At 38.2% G+C, this 21,730-nt stretch overlaps 1 long non-coding RNA gene across 1 annotated transcript; it reads left to right on the top strand.

Moving 5' to 3' along the window:
• Positions 1 to 4,670: 4,670 nt before the first annotated feature.
• LOC307182685 lies at positions 4,671 to 10,204 on the top strand. Its single transcript, XR_013827235.1, has 3 exons — positions 4,671 to 4,864; positions 5,348 to 5,418; positions 6,663 to 10,204. It is a non-coding gene; the product is annotated as an uncharacterized lncRNA (long non-coding RNA).
• The last annotated feature ends 11,526 nt before the right edge of the window (positions 10,205 to 21,730 follow it).

Raw genomic sequence — 21,730 nt, 5'->3', positions numbered from 1 at the left:
TTGATAGGTAAGGAGTTATAGCCATTTTGTTAACTGTTTTCTAGTTCCTTTTTTTCTTCCTCTCTTGCTGTCTTCATGATTTATTGATTTTTTGAAGTGATATGCTTTGATTTCTCTATCTGTTGTGTATCTACTGAGGTTTTTTTCTTTGTAGTTACCATGAGGCTCACAAACATCTTAAAGTTATAACAGTCTATTTTAAATTGATAATGACAACTTCAATTGCATACAAAAATGCTACACTTTTACTTCTGTCCCTACCTCTTTTATGCTATTGACATCACACTTAACTCTCTTGATACTGTGTATCCATTAACAAATTATTGCAGCTACAGTTACATGTAATACTTTTGTCTTTTAACATTTATATCTGAGGTAAAATTATATATAATTTGTATATATATTTATGTATAATATATATATATTTATATATAATTTATATATACCACCATTACAGTATTAGAGTATTGAATTTGACTATATAGTTATCTTTACCAATGAGTTTTATACTTTATATATTTTCCTGTTGTAACTTAGTGTCCTTTCCTTTCAGCCTGAAAAATTCCCCTTAGCATTTCTTATAAGGCAGATCTAATGGTGATAAACTCCTTCACCTTTTATTTCTCTGGGAATGTCTTCATCTGTCCTCATTTCTGAAGGACAGTTTTTTCATGTATAGTGTTCTTGGTTGGCAGGTTTTTTGTTTTCTTTCATCTCTTTGAATATATTATCACACTCTCGTGTCCTGCAAGGTTTCTGCTAAGAAAACTGCTGATAGCCTTATGAGGGGAGGGGAGGCTTTATGTGGCAAGTCATTTTTCTCTTCTTTCAAAATTCTTCCTTTGTATTTGACTATTGACAATTTAATTATAATGTGTCTCATGGTAGTCTTCTTTGGGTTGCCCTTGCTTGGGGGTCCTTTAAGCTTCATGAATCTGGGTGTCATTGTGCCTTCTAAGATTTGGGAAGTTTTCAGCTTTATTTCTTTGAATAAACCCTCTGCTCCTTTCTCTCTCTCTTGTCCTTCTGTAATTCCTATAAGGTGTATATTCACTTGTTTAATTAATTATGTCCCATAAGTCCCATTTGCTTTCTTCATTCTTTTTCATGTGCTTTCCCCACTCTAATTTCAAATGGTCTGTCTTCAAGTTTGCTTATTATTTCTTTTGCATGGTCAATTAAGCTTTTGAAGCTCTCTAGAATTCTTTAGTTCTGTCATTGTATTCTTCAGCCTCAGGATTTTTCATCTGTTCTTTGTTTATGGTTTCTGTTAGTTTATTAAACTTCTCATTTTGTTCATGCATTTCCCTGATCTCATTTAGTTGTCTATAGTGTATTTTTTTGCATATCATTGAGCTCCTTTAAGATGATTAGTTTGAATTCTTTGTCAGGCAATTAGTAGATCTCCATTTTGTTGGGGTCAGTTACTGGAGCTGCATCAGTTTCCTTTGGTGGTGTTATGTTTGCCTGATTTTCATGATCCTTATACTCTTGCATTGGTGTCTATGCATTTTAAGGCACAAACACCACTTTCAGTCTTTACAGTGTGGTTTTAGCAGGTAAAGACCTTCTCTTGTTGGGTTCCTAGATGATGGAATTTGCTCTGGTATTGCAGTTAAGTGTGCTTGGAGCCAGACCATATGGCTGCTGCTGCAGGTATAGGCAGGCACGACTCCCAGCAGGTCTCTGGGCTGGCAGGATCACTCTTGGACCTCAGGTGAAAGTGGCTGGAGCCAGATAACAGGCTGATAAAAGGGTCCATAGCCAGACCAAGGTTGGAGGGCCTGATACCCACAGCATATGTGTGGATCTCTACCTGGATCCCACAAAGGCACTATTGTCCAGGGATAGGATAGCTGCCAAATTATTGTTGCTGTGTGGTGTTACCAGTGGATGTTCTCTTATTCTGCCATCTTGATGATGTCACTCTCTGAATGCTTTTTAAAACTATCTACTGAGATTTTAATTTTTATTGAAGTACAGTTGACTTACAATATTGTGTTAGTTTCAGGTGTACAACAAAGTGATTCAGTTATACAAACACACACACACACAAACACATATCTTTTCAAATTAGAGTTTTCCTCTTTTCCAGATACATGCCCAGGAGTGGGATTGCTGGATCATATGTTAACTCTATTTTTAGATTTTCAAGGAACCTCCATACTGTTTTCCATAGTGGCTGCACCAACTTATATTCCCACCAACAGTGTAGGAGGGTTCCGTTTTCTCCACAACCACTCCAGCATTTATTATTTGTAGACTTTTTGATGACAGCCATTCTGACTGGCGTGATGTGATACCTCATGTAGTTTTGATTTGTATTTCTCTAATAATTAGTGATGTTGAGCATCTTTTCATGTGCCTGTTGCCCATCTGTATGTCTTCTTTGGAGAAATGTCTATTTAGGACTTCTGCCCATTTTCTGATTGGGTTGCTTGTTTTTATTAGTATTGAGATGTATGAGCTCTTTGTATATCTTGGAAATTAAGCCCTTGTTGGTCACATTGTTTGCAAATATTTTCTCCCAGTCTGTAGGTTGTCTTTCTGTTTTGTTTAGAATTTTCTCCACTAGCTGATTAGAGTGTTGGATTTAATTAGTAGATCTTCTCAGTATTCTTACATTCCATCTATTCTTGTGTGTGTGCCAAACTCTGCCTGTCAGTTTAAATGTGTCCCTTATAAATGACCTATTTTGATGCATCTTTTTAACTCCAATTTCCACTTTTGTAACAGCTATTACATTAGGGCTTATTTGTCTATTATTTCTTATATATTATACTGTATTTTCTATTTATTATAATTTTACTTATATTTTCTAGAGTCAGTTTATTTCTGCCTTACACATGACTCTGCTAACAATTTTTAATCTGGTTGCCTCATTGGCCTGAATGACTCTTTCTAGAAGATGCACCGTAGTCTGACACTCTTTTATCCAATCTTCCTTCCTTCATTCTTGTTAGACCTCCATCACAATTTCAAGGCCCTCCTGGCCAACATCTGCTCCATCTCTCCCTTATCTTTCACAAGCATTTTCTCCAATAAATCTAGCACAATTCTAATTCTGTCTTGAGACCTGCTTCACAGGAGACATTTTTGTCGTTGATCTCAGAGGAAATGCTTTCAATATTTTGTAATTAAGTATAATGTTTTCTGAGTTATTCTTTTTTGCAGATTCCCTTTATCAGATAAAGACCTCTTCCTCTTCTATTATAAGTTTCTGAGTTGTTGTTTTTAACATGACTATGTTTTGAATTTTACTTAATACTTATCTGCATCTATTAAGGTTATCAAATGATATTATTCCTCAATTCTGTAATATGGCAGATTGGACTAATTAATATTTTTAATTGTTTTCATTGAGGTATAACATAGTAAAGTAGGTAAAGTGCATAATCCAAAGTATACAGTTCAATGAATTTTCACATTTGTATATAACCATATATCTACCACCAAAATCAAAGTCAAGATATAGAACATTTCCATCACCACAGAAATTTTCCTTTTGCTCTTCCCAGTCATCACCCACTCTCACCCAAAACTAATCACCATTCTGATTTCAATCACCACTGATTATTTTGTCTATCTTGAAATAGAATCATACAGTATGTACTCATGTCTGTATTCTCTTAGTCAACATTAATTTGTGAGATTTATCCAAGTTGTTGCATATATCAGTAGTTCATTCTTTTTTCCTTTAATCACTGTTTTGTATTGCATTGTATAAACATATAATGAACACTTGGTTTGCTTCAAGTTGTTGACTGTCAGAAATAGAGATGCTATGAAACAATTTGTACATGACATCTGGTAGGCTTATGTACTCGTTTATCTAGGGTAAACACCTAGAAGTGTAATTGATGGGCTGTAAGTTATGCATATGATTAAATTTACTAGATAACGCCAAACAGTTTTTTACATTCCCACAAGCCACAAATGAAAGTTGCATTTGCTGGACATTCTTGGGAGTAGTCGATATTACCATGTTTTTTCTATTTCAGCCATTCTGGTGTGTTTGAAGTAGCATGTAATTGCAATCATGGCGTTAATATACATATCCCTGTTGCATAATTACATTGAGCATCATTTTCTTTGTTTATTCATCATCTGGATCTCTTTAGTGACATGGCTGTTCAGGTCTTTTGCCAATTTTTCAAAGTCGGTTATTCTGTTTTTTACTTATTGATTGTAGGAATTCTTAACATATTCTGAATACAAATCTTTTATCACATGTATGTATTTCAAATTTTATCTCCCAGTATCTTGCTTGATTTTTCACTCTATTAGTATTTCAGTCAACAGAAGTTCTTAATTTTAGTGAAGACCAACTTATAATTTTTTAATTTATCTTTGTTTCCAATATTAGAAATTTCTGCCTACTTAAAGAAGATGCATTTCTCTAGTAGTAGTATGGTTCATTATTTCACATTTTGATTTCTGATTCTTCTCAAATTAATAATTATTCATGGTATTCAGAAGCACTAGAGTGCCTGATGACTGAGTCTAGGTAAATTCAACTGGCAGATTCACTCAGTCTGTATTTTTTAAAGAGCCTCTTTCATAGTGGACGTTCTTTGATGAGCATTGAATGTGATACTACACACTGTGGGACCTGTGAGTTTATCTATCTGATTCTTTTTAAACTCCTTTTTCCCCACTCTATTAGAAGTCATTCACTACTACCAATGAGCAAGTATTCTTACCTCAGGCTACTTCTCTTTACATACTAAGTGGACGAGCACATTCAACCTGAGCTCTGACCTTTGGGAGGATTTCTCCTTGGAGGATTACCTGTCTTTCAGCACCACCTGAGTATGGAGTTAATATAGCAACAATCCATTTTTAACTTGCATCTATTTACAAGGTGATCCTTCCATGAATCTTGTTTGGCTTTTTTCCTCTTCCATCAGCTAGACATAAGGGGGCTCTCCCACCTTCTGACTGATATATCTATGGATGTGATCTGAGGAGGTGCTGATGGTGGGTGACATGGAGGTCTGAGTCATCAGCTCATTCAGCTTGAGTCCTCTGGCCTTACTCATGCCCTATCTTAGATGCACAGCAGCTACCCTAGCATAGATTGCTATTGGACCCACCTGTCATTTTAATAGGAATCATCTGACAAAACCAGAGTATGATTAAGTTATAGTTTCATAGAAACTTGATGTCCCACAGACAGTAGTTCTCTATCAAGGTCCAGATTTTTATGTCAGCTTTGCCCTAAGGATATATATTTTTATTCTGCTACTTGAGCTTGCCATAAACTCCATATTCATCTTTCCAACCACTTCATATAACAGAGCCTATCAGTTCATAGGATTCAAGCATCTTGTCTGCTTAACCCTAGACTGCACCTGCACCAGAGCTCTTTCCTGAGTCCCATTCAAAGCTGGCAGCATCACCTGGTATATGGGTCAGGTGAGTATTTCCAAGTTTCAAATATGCATCCTCCAGAACCCAAATATGATTGATTACCAGTTAAAGATACATGCTTAAGTTGCTGACCTCTTAATTTCAAATACATTTTAGATATTCTGCATTTGTACTCGTCTCCCCTCAAAATTACTGTTTTTGATATTGTAAGCCTATCTTTGGGGGTGTGTATGCCTTAACTGCTTATTTTGCATACAAATTGTACTACTTTTGTCTTTTAACCCCTAGCTTTGTGTGTGGATGATTTACTACCTTTACTGTATGTCTGCCTTAGTAGCGAGCTTTTCTGTTTCATAATTTTCTTCTTTCTAGCTGTGGCCTTTTCTTTTCTGCCTAGAGAAGTTCCTTTAGCATTTTTTGTAAAGCTTGTTTGGTGGTGAACTCTTTTAGCTTTTGCTTCTCTGTAAAGCTTTGATTTCTCCATCAAATCTGAACAAGAGCCTTACTGAGTGTTCTTGGTTGTAGGTTTTTCTCTTTCATTACTTTAAGTATATCATTGCCACTCCCTTCTGGCCTGCAAAGGTTTCTGCTGAAAAATCAGCTGATAGCCTTATGGGAGTTTCCTTGTATGTTATTTGTTACTCTTAATATTCTTTTAGTCATTTTGATTGATTACACTGTGTCTGCTGTGTTCCTCTGTGGGTTAATCCTGTATGGAACTCTCCACAATTCCTGGACTTGGGTGACAGTTTCCTTCCCTCAGGTTAGAGAACTTTTCAGCTATTTCTTCAAATATTTTCTCAAGCCTTTCTCTTCTCCTTTTGGGACCCTGATCATGCAAATATTAGCGTGCTTTATGTTGTCCCAGAGGTCTCTGAAACTGTCCTCATTTCTCTTCATTCTTTTTTCTTTGTTCAGCAGCAGTGATTTCCACTACTTTGTTTTCCAGCTCATTGATCTGGTCCTCTGCCTCATTTAGTCTGTTATTGATACCGTATAGTGTATTTTTCATGTCAGTTATTGTATTCTTTAATTCTGTTTGGTTGTTGTATTTTCTAATTATTTGTTAAAAACTTCTAATTTCTCACTCTGTGCATGCATTCTCCTAACGAGTTCTTTGATCATCTTTATGATCATTACTCCAAATTGTTCCTTGTGTAGATTGCCTATCTATCTCTACATCACTTAGTTGTTCTTCTGCAGTTTTATCTTGTTCCTTTCTCTGACACATATTCCTTTGTCACTTCATTTTGTCTAAATAGTTACTTGTATTTTTATGTATGTGGTAGGTTGGTTATGTTTGACCTTGGAGAAATGGCCCTCTATAGGAGACAACCTATGCATCCCAGAAGTGCACTCTCCTCTCTTCACCCAAGGGCAGGGGGCCAGCTGGTCCCAGGATGGTCACTGGCATGTGTTTGTGGACTCAGTCTGAAGGCTGCTGGACTATAGTTTTCTTGCTTCTGGTTTCTGCTCACTGGTGGGTGAAGCTAATCTAGAGACTTCTAAAGGACTGGTGCCTGCACCCTGGTGGATGGAGGTGAGTCTTGGTCCTCTGAGGGGCAAGGCGATGTCTAGAGGTGTGTCTGCAGGTGGCTGTGTGCTCATGAGGTCTTTAGGAAGCCTGTCTGTTGGGTGGCACTGTTTCCAGGAGAGCTCATGCAGATGAATGCTCACTGGTAATACCTGCCACCAGTGTCTAAGTCCCCAGGGTGGGCCACAGCTGCACCCCGACTCCCCAGGAGACCCTCTAAGACCATCAGGTATGTCTGGCCCAGGCTCCTTTCAAATTACTGCTTTTGCTCTTGGTCCCAGTGCGCATGAGGTTTTATGTGTACTCTTTTAAGAGTGAAGTCTGTTTTCCCCAATCCTGTGTAGCTTCTGCACTCAAGCCCTGCTGGCCTTCATATCCAAATGCTCTGGGGGCTCCTTTTCCCCAGGCTAGGGGGCCTGATGTGGGACTCAGAACTCTCACTCCTGTGGGAAAATCTAATTCAATTATGCTCCAGTTGGTGGGTCAACCACCTGGGGGACATGGGATTTGATTATATCATGAATCAGCCCCTCCTATGTGCCTTGTTTTATGTCTTTATGTATCTTTCTGGTAGGTTTCAGTCTTTTTCAACAATGATCCTTCTGCAGAGTGTTGGATTTTGGTGTGCTCCTGAGTGGGGGTGAGCTTAGGGTACTTCTATTCTGCCATCTTGGCCACTCTATAGCTATTTTCTTTATGGTATCAGGGATTACATCAAACATCTTAAAGTTTGAAATAGTAATGGTCAGGAGAAAGTGTCACAATGGCAGCATAGAAAGACGCGAGCTCACCCCTTCTTACAAAAAACACCAAAATCACAACTAACTTCTAAATAACGATTTAACAAAAAAAAATGCTAGAACAAAAAAGATAACCTGCTTTCACAAAGCAAGAAGAAACCACAATGAGACAGTAGGAGGGTGATAAAATCAACTCCCATACTTGCCAGGTGGGCAACGTATAAAGTGGAAAATAATTATACCACAGAAGTTCTCCCACCGGAATGAAAGTCCTGAGGCCCACATCAGGCTTCCCAGCCTTGAGGTCTGGCAACAGGAGGAGGAAACCCCAGAGGATCTGGCTTTGAGAACCGGTAAGGTTTGATCACAGGAATTCCACAGGACTTGGGGAAACAAAAACTCTACTCTTAGAGGGCACACACAAGGCCTCCTGCACACCATGACCCAGGGAAAAAAGCAGTGACTTCATAAGAGACTGGGCCAAACCCACTTACTAGTATTGGAAGGTCTCCAGCAGAGCCGGGGATGGCTGTGGCCGACTGCAGGGACAAGACACTGGCAGCAGTAGTTCCTGGGGGTACTCATTGGCGTTAACACTCCTGGAGGCCACCATTTTCTCCCAAAAACCTAGCTCCACCCAACAGCCTGTAGGCTCCAGTGCTAGGACACCTTAGGCCAAACAACCAAGGAATAAAACCCAGTTCCACCCACCAGTGGGCAGGAATCAGTCCTTCCCACTGGGAAGCCTGCATAAGCCTCTTAAACAGCCTCATCCACCAGAGGGCAGACAGCAGAAGGAAGAAGAACTACAATTCTGGAGCCTGCAGAACAGAAACCTCAATCAAAGTTACACAAAATGACATGGCAGAGGAATATGTCCCAGGTGAAGTAACAAAACCCCAGAAGAACAATTAAGTGAATTGGAGATAGCCAATCTACTGGGAAAAGAATTCAGAGTAATGATAGTGAAGATGATCCAAGATCTCGGAAAAAGAATGGAGGCACAGATCGAGAGGATACAAGAAATGTTTAACAAAGACCTACCAGAACTAAGGAACAAACAGATGAACAATACAATAACTTAAATGAAAAATACAGTAGAAGGAACTGATAGCAGAAAAACTGATAAGTGAGCTGGAAGACATAATGGTGGAAATCACTGCCGCCTAACAGAATAAAGAAAAAAGAATGAAAAGAAATGAAGACAGTATTAGAGACCTCTGAGACAACATTAAAACACCAACATTTGTATTCTAGGGGTCCCAGAAGAACAGAGAAAGGACCTGAGAAAATATTTGAAAACCTCCCTAATATAGGAAAGGAAGCAGTCACCCAAGTCCAGGAAGTGTAGAGTCCCAAGGAGGAACACGCCAAGACACATAGTAATCAATTTGACAAAAATTAAAGACAAAGAAAAAATATTAAAAGCAACAAGGGAAAAGCAACAAATAACATACAAGGAACTCCCATAAGGTTATCAGCTGATTTCTCAGCAGAAACTCTGCGGGGCAAAAGGGAGTGGCACAATATATTTAAAGTGATGAACAGGAAGAACCTACAACCAAGAATATTCTACCCAGCAAGTTTCTCATTCAGATTCGAAAGAAAAATCAAAAAGCTTTAAAGACAAGCAAAAGCTAAGAGAATTCAGCACCACCAGACCAGCTTTGCAACAAATGTTAAAGGAAATTCTCTAAGCAGAAAAGGCCACAACTAGAAACAAGCAAATTACGATTGGAAAAGCTCACAGCTAAAGGCAAATATATAGTAAAGGTAGGAAATCAGCTGCACACAAATATGATATCAAAACCAGCAATTGTGAAACGGTCCCGAGCCGAGGTGTCGCCAAGGCGGTTCTGCACCAGGAACTTTGGGCAGAAGGGCTGGTGTGAGGCCTCTGCCCGTGGCTCCCTGTGAGCAAGTGAAACTAGACGAAGCGCCAAGGCGAAAAAAAAAGCCTCAGAAGCAGCGGATTAAAGCTCCACAATCAACTTGATGTACCTGCATCTGTGGAATACCTGAATAGACAACGAATCATCCCAAATTAAGGAGCGGTGTGGATGAAAGGCTCTTGGTGCTGCAGCCAGGAGTTAGTGCTGTGCCTCTGAGGTGGGAGAGCCAACTTCAGGACACTGGTCCACAAGAGGCCTCCCAGCTGCGCATAATATCAAACGGCGAAAATCTCCCAGAGATCTCCATCTCAACGCCAGCACCCAGCTTCACTCAACGACCAGCAAGCTACAGTGCTGGACATCCTATGCCAAACAACTAGAAAGACAGGAACACAACCCCACCCATTAGCAGAGAGGCTGCCCAAAATCATAAGTCTACAGACACCCCAAAAAACACCACCAGACGTGGACCTGCCCACCAGAAAGACAAGATCCAGCCTCATCCACCAGAACACAGGCACTAGTACCCTCCACCAGGAAGCCTACACAATCCACTGAACCAACCTTAGCCACTGGGGACAGACACAAATAACAACAGGAACTACGAACCTTCAGCCTGCAAAAAGGAGACCCCAAACACAGTAAGATAAGCAAAATGAAAAGACAGAAAAACACACAGCAGATGAAGGAGCAAGATAAAAACCCACCAGACCTAACAAATGAAGAGGAAATAGGTAGTCTACCTGAAAAAGAATTCAGAATAATGATACTAAAGATGATCCAAAATCTTGGAAATAGAATAGACAAAATGCAAGAATCAGTTAACAAGGACCTAGAAGAACTAAAGATGAAACAATGATGAACAACACAATAAATGAAATGAAAAATACTCTAGATGGGATCAATAGCAGAATAACTGAGGCAGAAGAACGGATAAGTGACCTGGAAGATAAAATAGTGGAAATACCTACTGCAGAGCAGAATAAAGAAAAAAGAATGAAAAGAACTGAGGACAGTCTCAGAGACCTCTGGGACAACATTAAACGCACCAACATTCGAATTATAGGGGTTCCAGAAGAAGAAGAGAAAAAGAAAGGGACTGAGAAAATATTTGAAGAGATTATAGTTGAAAACTTCCCTAATATGGGAAAGGAAATAGTTAATCAAGTCCAGGAAGCACAGAGAGTCCCATACAGGATAAATCCAAGGAGAAATACGCCAAGACACATATTAATCAAACTGTCAAAAATTAAATACAAAGAAAACATATTAAAAGCAGCAAGGGAAAAACAACAAATAACACACAAGGGAATCCCCATAAGGTTAACAGCTGATCTTTCAGCAGAAACTCTGCAAGCCAGAAGGGAGTGGCAGGACATATTGAAAGTGTTGAAGGAGAAAAACCTGCAACCAAGACTACTCTACCCAGCAAGGATCTCATTCAGATTTGATGGAGAAATTAAAACCTTTACAGACAAGCAAAAGCTGAGAGAGTTCGACACCACCAAACCAGCTCTACAACAACTGCTAAAGGAACTTGTCTAGGCAAGAAACACAAAAGAAGGAAAAGACCTACAATAACGAACCCAAAACAATTAAGAAAATGGGAATGGGAACACACATATAGATAATTACTTTAAATGTAAATGGACTAAATGCTCCCACCAAAAGACACAGATTGGCTGAATGGATACAAAAACAAGACGCATATATTTGCTGTCTACAAGAGACCCACTTCAGACCTAGAGACACATACAGACTGAAAGTAAGGGGATGGAAAAAGGTATTTCATGCAAATGGAAACCAAAAGAAAGCTGGAGTAGCAATTCTCATATCAGACAAAATAGACTTTAAAACAAAGACTATTAGAAGAGACAAAGAAGGACACTACATAATGATCAAGGGATCGATCCAAGAAGAAGATATAACAATTGTAAATATTTATGCACCCAACATCAGAGCAACTCAATACATAAGGCAAATACTGACAGCCATAAAAAAGGAAATCAACAGTAACACATTCATAGTAGGGGACTTTAACACCCCACTTTCACCAATGGACAGATCATCCAAAATGAAAATAAATAAGGAAACACAAGCTTTAAATGATACATTAAACGAGATGGACTTAGTTGATATTTATAGGACATTCCATCCAAAAACAACAGAATACACATTTTTCTCAAGTGCTCATGGAACATTCTCCAGGATAGATCATATCTTGGGTCACAAATCAAGCCTTGGTAAATTTAAGAAAACTGAAATTGTATCAAGTGTCTTTTCCGACCACAACGCTATGAGACTAGATATCAATTACAGGAAAAGATCTGTAAAAAATACAAACACATGGAGGCTAAACAATGCACTACTTAATAACGAAATGATCACTGAAGAAATCAAAGGGGAAATCAAAACATACCTAGAAACAAATGACAATGGAGACACGACGACTCAATATCTATGGGATGCAGCAAAAGCAGTTCTCAGAGGGAAGTTTATAGCAATACAATCCTACCTTAAGAAACAGGAAACATCTCGAATAAACAACCTAACCTTGCACCTAAAGCAATTAGAGAAAGAAGAACATAAAAACCCCAAAGTTAGCAGAAGGAAAGAAATCATAAAAATCAGATCAGAAATAAATGAAAAAGAAATGATGGAAACGATAGCAAAGATCAATAAAACTAAAAGCTGGTTCTTTGAAAGGATAAACAAAATTGATAAACCATTAGCCAGACTCATCAAGAAAAAAAGGAAGAAGACTCAAATCAATAGAATTAGAAATGAAAAAGGAGAAGTAACAACTGACACTGCAGAAATACAAAATATCATGAGAGATTACTACAAGCAACTCTATGCCAATAAAATGGACAACCTGGAAGAAATGGACAAATTCTTAGAAAGGCACAACCTGCCAAGACTGAATCAGGAAGAAATAGAAAATATGAACAGACCAATCACAAGCACTGAAATTGAAACTGTGATTAAAAATCTTCCAACAAGCAAAAGCCCAGGACCAGATGGCTTCACAGGCGAATTCTATCAAACATTTAGAGAAGAGCTATCACCTATCCTTCTCAAACTCTTCCAAAATATAGCAGAGGGAGGAACACTCCCAAACTCATTCTACGAGGCCACCATCACCCTGATACCAAAACCAGACAAGGATGTCACAAAGAAAGAAAACTACAGGCCAATATCACTGATGAACATAGATGCAAAAATCCTCAACAAAATACTAGCAAACAGAATCCAACAGCACATTAAACGGATCATACACCATGATCAAGTGGGGTTTATTCCAGGAATGCAAGGATTCTTCAATATACGCAAATCTATCAACGTGATACACCATATTAACAAATTGAAGGAGAAAAAACATATGATCATCTCAATAGATGCAGAGAAAGCTTTTGATAAAATTCAACACCCATTTATGATAAAAACCCTGCAGAAAGTAGGCATAGAGGGAACTTTCCTCAACATAATAAAGGCCATATATGACAAACCCACAGCCAACATCGTCCTCAATGGTGAAAAACTGAAAGCATTTCCACTAAGATCAGGAACAAGACAAGGTTGCCCACTCTCACCACTCTTATTCAACATAGTTTTGGAAGTTTTAGCCACAGCAATCAGAGAAGAAAAGGAAATAAAAGGAATCCAAATCGGAAAAGAAGAAGTAAAGCTGTCACTCTTTGCAGATGACATGATACTATACATAGAGAATCCTAAAGATGCTACCAGAAAACTACTAGAGCTAATCAATGAATTTGGTAAAGTAGCAGGATACAAAATTAATGCACAGAAATCTCTTGCATTCCTATACACTAAGGATGAAAAATCTGAAAGTGAAATCAAGAAAACACTCCCATTTACCATTGCAACAGAAAGAATAAAATATCTAAGAATAAACCTACCTAAGGAGACAAAAGACCTATATGCAGAAAATTATAAGACACTGATGAAAGAAATTAAAGATGATACAAATAGATGGAGAGATATACCATGTTCTTGGATTGGAAGAATCAACATTGTGAAAATGACTCTACTACCCAAAGCAATCTACAGATTCAATGCAATCCCTATCAAACTACCACTGGCATTTTTCACAGAACTAGAACAAAAAATTTCACAATTTGTATGGAAACACAAAAGACCCCGAATAGCCAAAGCAATCTTGAGACCGAAAAACGGAGCTGGAGAAATCAGGCTTCCTGACTTCAGACTATACTACAAAGCTACAGTAATCAAGACAGTATGGTACTGGCACAAAAACAGAAATATAGATCAATGGAACAGGATAGAAAGCCCAGAGATAAACCCACGCACATATGGTCACCTTATCTTTGACAAAGGAGGCAGGAATGTACAGTGGAGAAAGGACAGCCTCTTCAATAAGTGGTGCTGGGAAAACTGGACAGCTACACGTAAAAGTATGAGATTAGATCACTCCCTAACACCATACACAAAAATAAGCTCAAAATGGATTAAAGACCTAAATGTAAGGCCAGAAACTATCAAACTCTTAGAGGAAAACATAGGCAGGACACTCTATGACATAAATCACAGCAAGGTCCTTTTTGACCCACCTCCTAGAGAAATGGAAATAAAAACAAAAGTAAACAAATGGGACCTAATGAAACTTAAAAGCTTTTGCGCAGCAAAGGAAACCATAAAGAAGACCAAAAGACAACCCTCAGAATGGGAGAAAATATTTGCAAATGAAGCAACTGACAAAGGATTAATCTCTAAAATTTATAAGCAGCTCATGCAGCTTAATAACAAAAAAACAAACAACCCAATACAAAAATGGGCAGAAGACCTAAATAGATATTTCTTCAAAGAAGATATACAGAGTGCCAACAAACACATGCAAGAATGCTCAACATCACTAATCATTAGAGAAATGCAAATCAACACTACAATGAGATATCATCTCACACCAGTCAGAATGGCCATCAGCAAAAAATCTACAAACAATAAATGCTGGAGAGGGTGTGGAGAAAAGGGAACCCTCTTACACTGTTGGTGGGAATGTAAATTGATACAGCCACTGTGGAGAACAGTATGGAGGTTCCTTAAAAAACTAAAAATAGAACTACCATATGACCCAGTAATCCCACTACTGGGCATATACCCTGAGAAAACCATAATTCAAAAAGAGTCATGTACCAAAATGTTCATTGCAGCTCTATTGACAATAGCCCAGAGATGGAAACAACCTAAGTGTCCATCATTGGATGAACGGATAAAGAAGATGTGGCACATATATACAATGGAATATTACTCAGCCATAAAAAGAAACAAAATTGAGCTATTTGTAATGACGTGGATAGACCTAGAATCTGTCATACAGAGTGAAGTAAGTCAGAAAGAGAGAGACAAATACCGTATGCTAACACATATATATGGAATTTAAGGAAAAAAATGTCATGAAAAAACTAGGGGTGAAACAGGAATAAAGACACAGACTTACTACTAGAGAATGGACTTGAGGCTATGGGGAGGGGGAAGGGTAAACGGTGACAAAGCGAGAGAGAGGCATGGACATATATACACTACCAAACATAAGGTAGATAGCTAGTGGGAAGCAGCCACATAGCACAGGGAGATCAGCTCGGTGCTTTGTGACCGCCTGGAGGGGTGGGATAGGGAGGGTGGGAGGGAGGGAGACGCAAGCGGGAAGAGATATGGGAACATATGTATATATATAACTGATTCATTTTGTTGTGAAGCTGAAACTAACATACCATTGTAAAGCAATTATACTCCAATAAAGATGTTAAAATGAAAAAAAAAAAAAAACCAGCAATTGTGAGGAGAGCACAAATGCAGTATATTGAAAATGCATCTAAAATGAAAAGACCAGCAACTTACAACAATCTTGATTATATATACATGGCTATATCCAAACCTCATGGTAACTGCAAACCAAAAATCTACGATAGATAAACACACACACAAAAGAAAAAGGAATCCTAACATAACACTAAAATTAGTCATCGAATCACAAGAAAACAAAAGAGGAAGGGAAGAAAGACCTACAAGAACAAATCCAAAACAATTAACAAAATGGCAATAAGAACATACACATTGATGAATACCTTAAATGTAAATGGATTAAATGCTCTGAGCAGAAGACATAAGCTGGCTGAATGGATACAAAAACAAGACCCGTATATATGTCTACAAGAGACCCACTTCTGATCTAGCGACACATACAGACTGAAAGTGAGGGGATGGAAAAAAGTATTCCACACAAATAGAAATCAAAAGCAAGCTGGAGTAGCAATACTCCTATTAGACAAAATAGGCTTTAAAATAAAGACTTATAAGAGACAAAGGACACTACATAATCATCAAGGCATCAATCCAAGAAGAAGATATAACAATTGTAAATATATATGCACCAAACACAGGAGCACGTCAATATGTAAGGCAAATATTGAGTTGGCCAAAAAGTTCGTTCGCATTTTTCTGTAATATCTTATGGAAAAACCTGAATGAACTTTTTAGCCAACCCAATACTAACATCCATAAAGGGAGAAATCGACAGTGGGGGACTTTAACACCCCATTTTCATCAGTGGACAGGTCATCCAGACAAAATCAAAAAGGAAACACAGGCCTAGATGACACATTAGACCAGATGGACTTAACTGATATTTATAGAGCATTCCATCCAAAAGCAGCAGAATACACATTCTTCTCATGTGCACATAGAACATTCTCCAGGAGTGATCACATGCTGAGCCACAAATCAAGCCCCAGTAAACTTAAGAAAATTTAAATCATATCAAGCATCTTTTCATATCACAATGCCATGACATTAGAAATCAACTACAAGAAAAAGAAAAAAACTGTAAAAAACAGACACATGGAGGCTAAACAATGTGCTACTAAACAACCAATGGCTCACTGAAGAAATCAAAGAGGAAACCAAAAAATACCTAGAGACAATCAAAATGAAAGCATGACAATCCAAAACCTATGGGACACAGTAAAAAGTTCTAAGAGGGAAGTTTATAGCAATATAATCTTACCTCCAGAAACAAGAAAAATCACAAATAAAAAACCTAATGTCACACCTAAAGCAACTAGTGAAAGAAGAACAAACAAAACCCAAAGTTAGTAGAAGGAAAGAAATCATAAAGATCAGAGCAGAAATAAATGAAACAGAAATGAAGAAGAGAAAATATCAATGAAACTAAAAGCTGGTTCTTTGAAAAGATAAATGAAATTGATAAATCTTTAGTAAGACTCATCAAGAAAAAAAAGGAGAGGGCCCCAATCAATAAAATTAGAAATGAAAAAGAAGTTACAGTGGACACCACAGAAATTCATAGGATCATAAGAGACCATTATAAGCAAGTATAAGCCAATCAAAATGGACAACCTGGAAGAAATGAACAAGTTCTTAGAAAGGTACAGTCTCCCAAGGCTGAACCAGAAGAAATAAAAAATATGAACAGACTAGTCACAAGTACTGCAATTGAAACTGTGATTTTAACAAACAAAAGTCCAGGATCAGATGGCTTCACAGTCAAATTCTATCAGACATTTAGAGAAGAGTTACACCTATCCTTCTGAAACTATTCCAAAAAATCACAGAGGAAGGAATACTCCCAAACTCAGTTTATGAGGCCACCATCACCCTGATACCAAGTTAAAGATACCATAAAAAAAGAAAGTTACAGGCGAGTTATCACTGATGAACACAGACACAAAAGTCCTCAACAAAATACTAGCAATCTGAATCCAACAATATATTAAAAGGATCATAACACCATGATCAAGTGGGATTTATCCCAGGGATTCAAGGATTTTTCAATATCCGCAAATCAATCAGTATGATACACCTCATCAACAAATCAAAGAATAGAAGCCACATGACCATCTCAATATATGCAGAGAAAGCTTTTGAAAAAGTGCAACACCGATTTATGATAAAAACTCTCCAGCAAGTGGGCATAGAGGGAACATACCTCAACATAATTAAGACCATGTATGACAAACCTACAGCTAACATCATACTCAACAGTGAAAAAGCTGAAAGCATTTCCTCTAAGATCAGGAACAAGACAAGGATGTCCTCTCTCACCACTATTATTGAACACAGGTTTGGAAGTCCTAGTCAAGGCAATCAGAGAAGAAAAATAAAAGGAATCCAAATTGGAAAAGAAGAAGTAAAACTGTCACTGTTTGCAGATGACACGAAACTATACATAGAAAATCCTAAAGATGCTACCAGAAAACTACTAGAGCTAATCAATAAATTCAGTAAAGTTTCAGGATAAAAAATTAATAAGCAGAAATCTGTTGCACTAACAATGAAAGATCAAAATGAGAAGTTAAAGAAACAATCCCATTTACCATTTCATCAAAAAGAATAAAATATCTATAAATAACCTACCTAAGGAAACAAAAGACCTGTACTCCGAAAACTATAAGACACTGATGAAAGAAATCAAAGATGGCACAAAGAGATGGAAAGATACACCATGTTCTTGGATTGGAGGAATCAATTCTGTCAAAATGACTATACTACCTGAGGCAATCCACAGATTCAGTGCAATCGCTATCAAAAATTACCAGTGGCATTTTTCACAGAACTGGAACAAAACACTCAAACTTTGGAGACACAAAAGACCCTGCATAGCCAAAGCAATCATGAGAAAGAAAAACGGTGCTGGAAGAACCAGCAGATTAGACTAACCAGATTAGTCTCCAAAATTTACAAACAGCACAGTGTCAAAAAAAACAAACAACCCAATCAAAAACTGGGCAGAAGACCTAAATAGACATTTCTGCAAAGACGACTTACAGGTGGTCAGGAGGCACATGAAAAGATGCTCAACACCACTAATTATTAGAGACATGCAAATCAAAACTACAATGAGATATCACCTCACACCAGTCAGAATGGCCGTCATCAAAAAATCTACGAACAATAAATGCTGAAGAGGGTGTGGAGAAAAGGGAACCCTCCTGCACTGTTGGTGGGAATGTAAATTGATACAGCCACTATGGAGAACTGTATGGAGGTTCTTTATAAAACTAAACATAGAGCTACCATAGGATCCAGCAATCCCACTCCTGGGCATATATCTGGAGAAAAAACTTAGTTCAAAAGGATAGGTGCTCCCCAGTGTTCATTGCAGCACTGTTTACAACAGCCAGGAAATGGAAGCAACCTGAATGTCCATCACAGCTGAATGGATAAAGAAGATATGGTACATATTACTCAGACATTAAAAAGAATGAAATAATGCCATTTGCAGCAACAGGGATGGACATTATCATACTAAGTGAAGTAAGTACAGAGAAAGACAATAGCACTTACATGCGGAATCTTAAAAAAGAAAAAAAAGATACAAATGAACTTATTTACAAAACAGAAACAGACTCACAGACTTAGAGAACAAACTTATGATTACCAGGGAGTGGAAGGGTGGGGGGGAGGGATAGACTGGGAATTTGGGATTGACATGTACAGACTGCTGTATTTCAAATAGATAACCCAAAAAGGACCTACTGTATAGCACAGGGAACTCTGCTCAGTATTCTGTAATAACCTAAATGGGAAAAGAATCTGAAAAAGAATAAATACATGTATATGTATAACTGAATCACTTTGCTGTACACCTGAAATTAACACAACATTGTTAATCAACTATACTCCAATATAAAATAAAAATTTTTAAATCTTAAAGTTAAAATAATCTATTTTAAATGAACTTAAATTCAACTGCATACAAAAAACTGTTTCATGTCTCCACTCTTCCAGTTATTGATGTCACAAATTACATATTTTTATATTGTGTGCCCATAACATAGATTTGCTACAACACATTCATCTTTTGAACTCTATACCATAATTAAAAGTGATTTATGTACCAACACTACAATAATACCACAGTATCCTCTATTTGTCTATATACTCACCTTTATCAGAGAGCTTTATATTTTCATATGGTCCCATGCTGTTATCAGGCATCCTTTCATTTCAAGTCAAAGCACTTCCTTTAGCATTTCTTACAGGGAAAGTCCAGTGGTGAGGAAATCCTTCAGCTTTTGTCTATCTAGGAAAGCTTTGTTTTCTCCTTCCCATTTGAACAACAGCTCTGCAATATGATACAATATTCTTGGTGTTTTTTCATTCAATGCTTTGAAAATCTCATCGCACTCCCTTCTGACCACTAAGGTTTCTACTGAGAAATCTGCTGATCATCTTACAGCCGCTCCCTTTTACAAGTCACTCATGCTGCTTTCAAGATCCACTCTTTGTCTCTGAGTTTGATTATATGTCTCAATGTGACTCTCTTTGGTTTTATTATTTGGAATTTGTTAAATTTCTTGCATTTCTATGTCCATTTCTTTCCTCAAATTGGTGATGTTTTCAGCCATAATTTCTTCAGATAGGCTTACCAGTCTGCTATTTCTGCCATAACAAAATACCACAGAGTAGGTGTCTTAAATTATTTTCTCACAGTTCTAGAGGCACTAAGTCCAAGATTAAGGTGTTGTCAAGGTTGGTTTCTTCTTGGCTTGTAGACAGCTGCTTTCATACTGTGTCCTCAGATGGCCTTTCCTCTGTGTACAGCAGAGCTCACTGGGGTTTTTTCCTTTTTGTATAAGGACACCACCTTATGACCTCAGTTAACCTTAATTATCTCCTTAAAGGCCCCATCTCCAAACACAGTGACATCAAGAGATTAGGGCTCAAAATATGAATGGGGCAGTACAGTTTGGTTCATAACATTCTGCTTCCTGACCCCCAAAAGTTCATGTTCTTCTCACATGAAAAATACATACACCACATCCCAACAGCCCCCAAGTTTTAACCCATTCCAGTATCAATTCCAAGTCCAAAGTCTCATCTAGATATCATCTCAACAGGTACAGGAGAGATTTTAGGAACAATTCATCTGGAGACAAAATTTCTCTCCAGCTTTGAACCTGTTAAACCAGACAGGTTATCTGCTTACAAAATACAGTGATGGGACAGGCATAGGATAGGCATTCCCATGCCAAAAGGAGGAAACTGGGAAACAGAAAATGGTGCTGTGTCCCCCGAAGGACAAAAACCTAGCAATGCATATTCCACTAGACCTTAAGGCTCAAAGAGAATCCTCTTTTGCTGGGTGTTCTACCCTCCAGGCCCCCTGGGAAGGCAAAATCACCCCCACACCCCTAAGCAGTAGCCCCACGCCTGTGGCTCTTTGCAGCAGCAGCCTGGTTTGTAGAAACTGAGGAAGTGGCTCCACTCTCTGAAACGGAGGAGGAAACAGCCTTGTTCACTGGGCCTGTATGCACTGGATTTGTGGCAGGTGTGGATCCAGGTGTGGCAGCCCTGATGATCTCTGAATTGCCTTTGGGGTCATTCTTCCCTTTTCTTGAACGATAAAGTTGTATGCAGCTCAATAGCTTTATGGTCTGCAGATACTAAAACAAAGAAGTCTGAAAGCTCTCCTTTTCTGCTGGTATAATCCCACCTCTATTCCTGGCTTCAGTTGAGATGGCTGATTAAATCCATGAGTAATCTCTATGGAGTGACTGTCCAGCCACACCCTTGGGGTTCTCTCCAGAACACACTTTCTCATTTTTTTGCAATACTGACAGGCTGAGAATTTTTAAATCTTCAAGTTTTGATTTATTTTTGCTTATAGTTCCTTCAAATCAATCTAGACTTCTTCTAGCATGCACCTCAAAACTCCTCCAGCTTTGACCCATCACCTCATCCTAAAAGCACTTCTAGATTTTTAGGTATTTGTAATAACAGCACCCCACATCTTGGTACCAAAATCAGTATTAGTCTGCTAGGGCTGCCATAACAAAATACCACAGACTGGGTTGCTTAAACAACAAAAATGCATTTTCTCACAGTTCTAGAGGCAAAAAGTCCAAGATCAAGGTGCCATCAGGGTTGGTTTCTGGCCTCTATTCCTGGCTTGCAAGGAGCTGTCTTCTCACTGTGCCCTCACATGGCCTTTCCTCAGGGCTCATACAAAGAGAGAAAACTCTGTTTCTTCTTCTTATAAGAACAGTCAGTTCTAAAAGATTAGTGCTCTTATCCGCATGACCTCATTTAATCATAATTACGTTCTTAAAGGCCCCACCTTCAAATACAGTCACACTGGGGGTTGGGGCTTCAAACAGGAATTTGTGGAGGTAGGGGGCACAATTCAG

Source organism: Stenella coeruleoalba, assembly GCF_951394435.1.
Source record: "Stenella coeruleoalba genome assembly, chromosome: 2".
NCBI classification, from domain to species: domain Eukaryota; kingdom Metazoa; phylum Chordata; class Mammalia; order Artiodactyla; family Delphinidae; genus Stenella; species Stenella coeruleoalba.
The sequence above is the reverse complement of the archived record's forward strand: the minus strand, read 5'-3'. Positions and strand labels throughout refer to the sequence as shown.